The sequence below is a fragment of the Ursus arctos genome, unplaced genomic scaffold (assembly GCF_023065955.2).
Source record: "Ursus arctos isolate Adak ecotype North America unplaced genomic scaffold, UrsArc2.0 scaffold_9, whole genome shotgun sequence".
Classification (NCBI taxonomy): Eukaryota; Metazoa; Chordata; class Mammalia; order Carnivora; family Ursidae; genus Ursus; species Ursus arctos.
In genome coordinates this window covers 79,285,962-79,292,991 of record NW_026623111.1, presented here as the reverse complement: position 1 = coordinate 79,292,991, position 7,030 = coordinate 79,285,962, and the positions used below count along the sequence as shown (strand labels likewise).

At 43.4% G+C, this 7,030-nt stretch overlaps 1 pseudogene; it reads left to right on the top strand.

Annotated features, from left to right (window-relative positions):
* The first annotated feature begins 4,441 nt into the window (after nt 1–4,441).
* On the top strand, nt 4,442–5,668 carry LOC113263019 (TAR DNA-binding protein 43-like; annotated as a pseudogene).
* The last annotated feature ends 1,362 nt before the right edge of the window (nt 5,669–7,030 follow it).

Sequence of the window (7,030 nt, the reverse complement as noted above, 5' to 3'; positions counted from 1 at the left end):
ATCTCTCATTTTTCCCCTAAGTAAGCTATGGAGTGAGAGAAGAAGCCAGTTCACTCACAGTCTTTATAATCCCTATTGTTACCACAGTGATCTCCCACTGCCACGTCCTCTAGTCCTTCAACTGCATATCATTTATACCACCATCAGTGATAATCCGGGTAATTGTAATGCCTCTTCATTCCATGAAGTGCCTATGTCCCACCTTCTCCTGGCAAGATGATTATCCCTGTGCTCTATGAATTTAGGAGAAACTCATTGTCAGAATCCCAATTTATAGACCTATCCCTTATGGCCACTTACAGTACCAATGAATGCTAAATATGATATTAATTGTTGTGTCACTCAGGGCCATGGCAGGAAGGTATATTCAAATTAGGACAATTGAGGGAAGGCTCATTACAAAAGACAATTTGCTAAGATGAGATATAGGGGAACCACAAGTAACAACGTGTTATTCCAAGTTTTGTTACCATCCATGATCCGAAGATGGCAATGAAGGAAGGAAGCAGTTATCAGAATCTGAATGTTGAAAGACAAGTATAAAAGGCCACCTTGAGAGGACCTAGTGAATAAGCATTCCAGGGAAAAGAAACAAAAAATGCAGAGGACCTAAGACTATAGTGTACCTGGCATTATGGTGGAAGAGCAAGTAGGTTAGCACCTGGAACAGAATACAAGAAAGACTGTTAGGAAGTGAGGATGGAGAGGTGAGGTTGTAGGTACTGTAGAATTTGTAGGTCGTTTTAAGGGCTTTTGTTTTACTGTCCATATGTTGGGAAGATTCCAGAAGGTTTGAGAAGGGTGACATAATCTGATTTACATTTTAAAGGGATCACATAGGAAACTCTACAGTGTTAACAGACATGGAGACAGTTAGAATATTGTTATAATAACTCAGAGGAAAGGTGACAGGGATTACGACCAGCCCAGGTGGTGAGAGTGTGGCAAAAAGTGGTCAGATTCAGATACATTTTGAAAAGTCAATCTGCTAGGAATTGCTGAGGAGCTGAATATGGGCTGTGAGATAGGAAAGAATAAAGAATAACTCCAAGTGTTCGGGCTGAGTAACTTAAGAACGAAGTTGCCATTCAGAGTTGAAGAAGCTTTCGGAAAAACACAGGTTGGGTGGGGGCTGGGGGGTAAAGGAATTCTGTTGTGGACATGTTAGGCTTGAGAAGATTTTAGACACCGAGTGGAGTGTGAAGCAGGCAACTGGGTATATTACCTGGGGTTCAGAGGAAAGGTCTAGGCCAGAGGTAAATACGGGGGTGTCAGCACGCAGATGGTGTTTGAGGCCATGATACCAGATGAGATCACCTAGGGAGTGAAAATCACCATAAACTTGAAATATGAATTAGTCTCTGAGCAAATTTTATCCTAAAATGATTATTCGAAGGATCTTTAAAATTGTGGAAGGTCGAGAGACTACTCTGTTTCTCAAGGGAATTATATAAAATCCTTATTTAAGGGTGTTAAGCATAATGACCAAGTTGATGAAGAAATACATGGATATGATCTCTTTAGACTTACATTTCTCAGTTCCCTCAGGTTTCACACATTTATTTTTTTTAAAAGATTTTATTTATTTATTTGACAGAGATAGAGACAGCCAGCGAGAGAGGGAACACAAACAGGGGGAGAGGGAGAGGAAGAAGCAGGCTCATAGTGGAGGAGCCTGACATGGGGCTCGATCCCGTAACACCAGGATCACGCCCCGAGCCAAAGGCAGACGCTTAACCGCTGTGCCACCCAGGCGCCCCGGGTTTCACACATTTAAAACATGCCAGAAACACCTCAGTAAAGGCCTCATCAAGTCACAGCCAGTGCTTGACTGTAGGCCTTTTGTAAGAAAACCTTTTGTCTGAGTTGAAGCCAAAGTAATTTCTCCAGATTTTCTTCCACAATCTTTTGGAGGCCACAGGAGGAGAATTAATACGCATCTATCAGAGACAGTAGCTATGCTCATAGTATGTTCCCTAGTAAGATCACCAAGCCCCCAAAGCAGCCAGTGAATACAAATTGGTGTACAACACCCCATATCAGTGCCTTCAGTGGTAGCCCCCTAAGGGGATCTGAGCTATGAGCCATTCCATCCAACATTCTGAGATGTATGTGGAGAAGTTTCTCTTGCACGAATGGTTTCAATATATGTTAGATACATGATAGCTGGTCATCCCAATGCTCCATGTCCCTCCTGCCCTGGCATTTGCCCTAGTTTGCATTTGGAGATAACAAGGTATGGATATTAAATGACTTGTCAAGAGTCACAGAGCAAGCCAGAAATTGGCTGTCCTGATTCTCTTCCTGGATTTACCACCTTGTCTTTTCACTTCAACAAGGGATAATTCTCAAAGCCACACACAGTCACCACCCAATGTCAGTTTTACACACACTAATAAAACTGAAAGCAGTTTTGAAGCCAGTTTTATTTTGAACCCTCGGTTCCAGTGGCCCTTTAGCCTTAAAATTTTGAGGATTATTTTCTCGATTTTGAAAGATAAGGGAGAAAGAGCACAGAAATAAACCTTAGCTGAAACTAAAAAATTTTAAAGTATATCAAGCAATATACAGCTGCAAAGTCGTTTACCAGGGGCTTCTCAGGGCATACCATATATTATTTTGTGGTCATTCCAAAATGATATAGAAATAATCATTTTTCTTTGGCCGGGCTATTCCCAAGCGTACAAACAGCACTCAACGAGGCAACGGAGGACTGTAGGGGCTCCCTGTGTGCATTCGTATCACCTTAGCCGAATCCCACTTCCTCAGGAGTCCAGCAAGCTTATCACGCCTGCTCTGTCGGCCTTGTGAGCGTCTGTGAAGATCAAGCAGAGACTGCATGGGAAAATGTAAGCACTGCACCAATAATAATACGAATAAAAGAAATTGTAGATAGTATCTTAGTCCTCATCTCTCCATCCGGGCAGCCTCATGGTCCACCCAAGAATTATTTTGCTTGCATAGCTAACATGCTAGGGCACTGGGAATGAATGACTCTTGATGCTGTCCTTACTTGGATGTTAAAACCGCATCATGACCACCTTTCTCAACCATCTGGACTCCGTTCAGAGATAAGCCAGTTCTAAAGAGGCCCAGGAATGCTTCAGCAGCCTCCAACCTACAAGCGGGCCGTGACTGGAACTGAGGCCAACCCAGGACTGCACACAGGAACCACCAGAACCTTTGTTACTCTTACAGCCTGACAGGCTTCCTCATAGGAGAGTGTTGTTTAACTGGAGCCACGATACAGTCCTGCTGCCCAGAGTCCCCTCACATCATCCCGCTCCACACAGCAGATTGGCCTCCTTGACCCCAGCATTGGCATGAACCACCTCTGATCTCCCCATATGGCTGGGACCTAGAGCACTGGCCAGCCCCAAGGCTCCTGAGAGCTCTCTATAGACACGTCAACTTCTCCCCATTCATCTCTGACCTGGTTCTGCCATTCCCACCCTCTGCCTTCTTGAGGCTTATGTCACTGAGGTCCCCACATGTTCTGAATTTAGGCATCCCAAGTGAAAACACTCACCCCAGAGAATCTGATAATCCTATGGAGAAGACAGCATAGATATGCAGAAAGAAACTGACAACACAAAGGAAAGACAAGAGCCAGTTTGGGAGTCTAGAAACTAAAAGGAGTGCAAAGGAGAGGGGATTAATATAAACTTAGGTGGTTAAAGAAACTTCACAAAGGAGCTAGAACCTGAAATAAAATTTGGATTTGTAGGGTTCAATTAAAGAGAGAAGTCAGTGGAGAGCATTCTAGGAAGATACGATATAAAAGTGGGTATAAAGATGGGAACATCTATGACATTTGGAGGTTTATCTTATAAATTACACGTCTCTGACTTCAGGGTCCGCTGGGCATTCAACAATGGGCCCATGAAGATGGGGAAGTCATCCAGAAATAAATGGATGCAGACCACAGAGACACACCAAAGTTAAGTCTCTCATAGTAGCCCCAACGCCCTTCCTCAAAGGTCCTGGCATACCATAACATTCATGAGGAAATGGTGAATTGGATCTTCTCTTATCTGGCCCCATTCTGCACAGTCTGATTTGAGGGATGAGTCCCTGGTAAGGACTCATGGCCAACGAGCAAGCCTCATGATTCCAGAAAAGGTTTCCCAGGCTGATAAAGACCTCAGCTAGTGGCTAGGGATCCAGGAAGCACTCGGTCATCCAGTGGACATTTATTGAGAGTCCGACGATATCTTAGAGTGTCAGGCATGCAGCGATGAATGCTTTGGTTCCCACCTTGAGCAATTTCACAGGCCAGTAGGGTGGGAATGGGATGGGGCAGAAACAGGATCTTAGTAGAAATATATATACAAACGGGAAATTACAGTAGGAGTGAAGAGGTAGTGGGGATGCTCTTGGGTCCATTGCTGCTTCAGTTTCCCTGTCAGGCTTCCTAGCAGTGGTCTAGTGGAAAAATAAGATGTCTGAATATATTCAGGTAACTGAAGATGAGAATGATAAACGCACTGAAATATCATCAGAAGTTGAGGGAACAGTGCTGCTTTCTGTACTTACAGCCCAGTTTCCAGGGGCATATGGGAGTGCTCCAGGAATCCAGTGTCTCAGTGTATGAGAGGTATCCAGCTGGTGGAAGAAATTCTGCATGCCCCTGAGGCTGGCTGGGGTAATCTGGTATATGTTGTCGACTATTCCGAAGATGACAAAAGAAAAATGGATGAGAGTGATACTTCATCAGCAGTGAAAGTAAAAAGAGCTGTCCAGAAAACACCTGACTTAATAATGTTGGGTCTTCCATGGAAAACAACTGAACAGATCTAAAAGAATATTTTAGTACCTTTGGAGACTTTCTTACGGATTAGGTCAAGAAAGATACTAAAACTGGTCATTCAAAGGGGTTTGGCTTTGTTCATTGTACCAAATATGAAACCCAGGTGAAAGGAATGTCACAGCAACACAGGATCGATGGACAATGGTATCACTGTAAACTTCCTATTTCTAAACAAAGCCCAGGTGAGACTTTGAGAAGCAGGAGGGTGTTTGTTGGGCCTCGTACTGAGGACATGAGTGCCGATGAGATGCGGCAGTTCTTTTGCCAGGATGGGAACGTGGTCATTGTCTTTATTCCCAAACCATTCAGGTCTTCTGTCTTTGTTACATTTGCAGATGATCGAGTTGCCCAGTCTCTCTGTAGAGAGGACTCGATCACTAAAGGAATCGGCATTCACATATCCAATGCTGAACCTAAGCACAATAGCAATGGACAGACGGAAGTGGAAAACTTGGTGGTAACCCAGGTGGCTTTGGGGATCAGGGTGGACTTGGTAACAGTGGAAGGTGGGAGCTGGTTTGGGAAACAATCAAGGTAGTAATCTGGGTGGAGGGGTGAACTTCGGCGCTAAGCACTAATCCGGCCATAGCTCAGGCAGCACTGCCGAGCAGCTGGGGTGTGGGGGGCATGTTAGGCAGTCAGCAGAACCAACCAGGTCCAGCAGGTAGTAACCAAGTCCAAGGTGACATGCAGAGGGAGCCAAATCAGGCTTTTGGTTCTGGAAATAACTCCTGTAGCAGGTCTAATTCAGGTGCAGCAGTGGGTTGGGGATCTGCAACAAAGGCAAGGTCAGGCAGCGGTTTTAATGGAGGCTTTGGCTCAAGCGTGGAGTCTAAATCTTCTGGCCGGAGAATGTAGACAGTGGGGTTGGTGTAGACTAGTGGGAATTCAAATTTTTCTAAACACGTGGTAAGTATATTGTAATACATATGTACAAAGAATTTTCAAAATTGGTTTGTTCAGTGTGGAGTGTATTCAGCCGTATTTTTGGCCTTTTTCTTTAGAAAAAGAGGAAAAGCTAAGGGAATTTTATAAGTGTTGTTACATAAAGGATAGAAATATTGAATGTTTAAAAGTAAACTGCTGTTTGCCTGATTGGTAAAAACCAACACACTACAATTGATATCAATGGTTTCTCCCATAATATTTTGTCCCTGCACGTGTCAAGTGAATTCTTTGCATGTTCAAAATGGACACCATGGATTAGAACTAGATTTTCTCCTTGTCTTTTTTTTTTAAGACTTTATTTATTTATTTATTTATTTTAGAGAGAAAGAGAGAGAGAATGCACGTGTATGCACGTGTGCAAGCAGGGGAAGGGGCAGAGGGAGAAGGAGAGAGAGAATCTCAGGCAGACTCCCCGCTGAACGCAAAGCTGATGTGGGGCTTGATCTCATGACACTGAGGTCATGACCTGAGCCAAAATCAAGAAGCAGACACTTAACCGATCGAGCCACCTAGACACCCTACCTTTTCTCCTTGACTTAATTTGAACCCCACCATATGCATTTTCTTCTTTAGAACAAATCTTTTTTGGAGATCATAGCGTCACAGTATTTAGTTCTTTCGGTTTTGCTTTTGTTTTTTAACACTTGTCTCCCTTCATATGCAAAACTGCAATATGAAGCCTTCATTTAATCTCTGCAGTTCATCTCATTTCAAATGTTTATGGAAGAAGCACTTCATTGAAAGTAGTGCTGTGACTACTCTGCCATAGGGATATTTCTGTCTATATGCTTTCTCATTCAAGAATTTGACAGCTTGCTGCATTTTTGACAGTGGGTGTCCCATTTTTATCCTCTACTCCTTATTTCATGGTGTTGTATCAATGCTATGAACACAAGGCTGTGATATGGAACCAGAAGGCTGTTGGAACTTTTGAAATTTTGTCGGGATTGAAGGTTGCACCAAGGCATGAAAGGCTAGTATGAACAAGAAAAGGAGAGAGCCCGTGCAGAAACTTGATGGTGCATAATGGATATTTTTCAACTTGGCAACATGTGTCTCTCAAGCCTGTGGCTTTGGTGAGAGAGTGTGCAGACAGCAAAGATAGCAAATAATGTACAAATGTTTTTTGCAGTCGAAGGACATCCACAACTGTTGGAAGACTTTAAGTGAGTTTTGTTCTTACATAACCCATGTTAGTTGAATGTGTTGAGTGAAATGATACTTGTATTCCCTCCACCCCTTTGTCAACTACCATGCATGCCGCATGGTGTG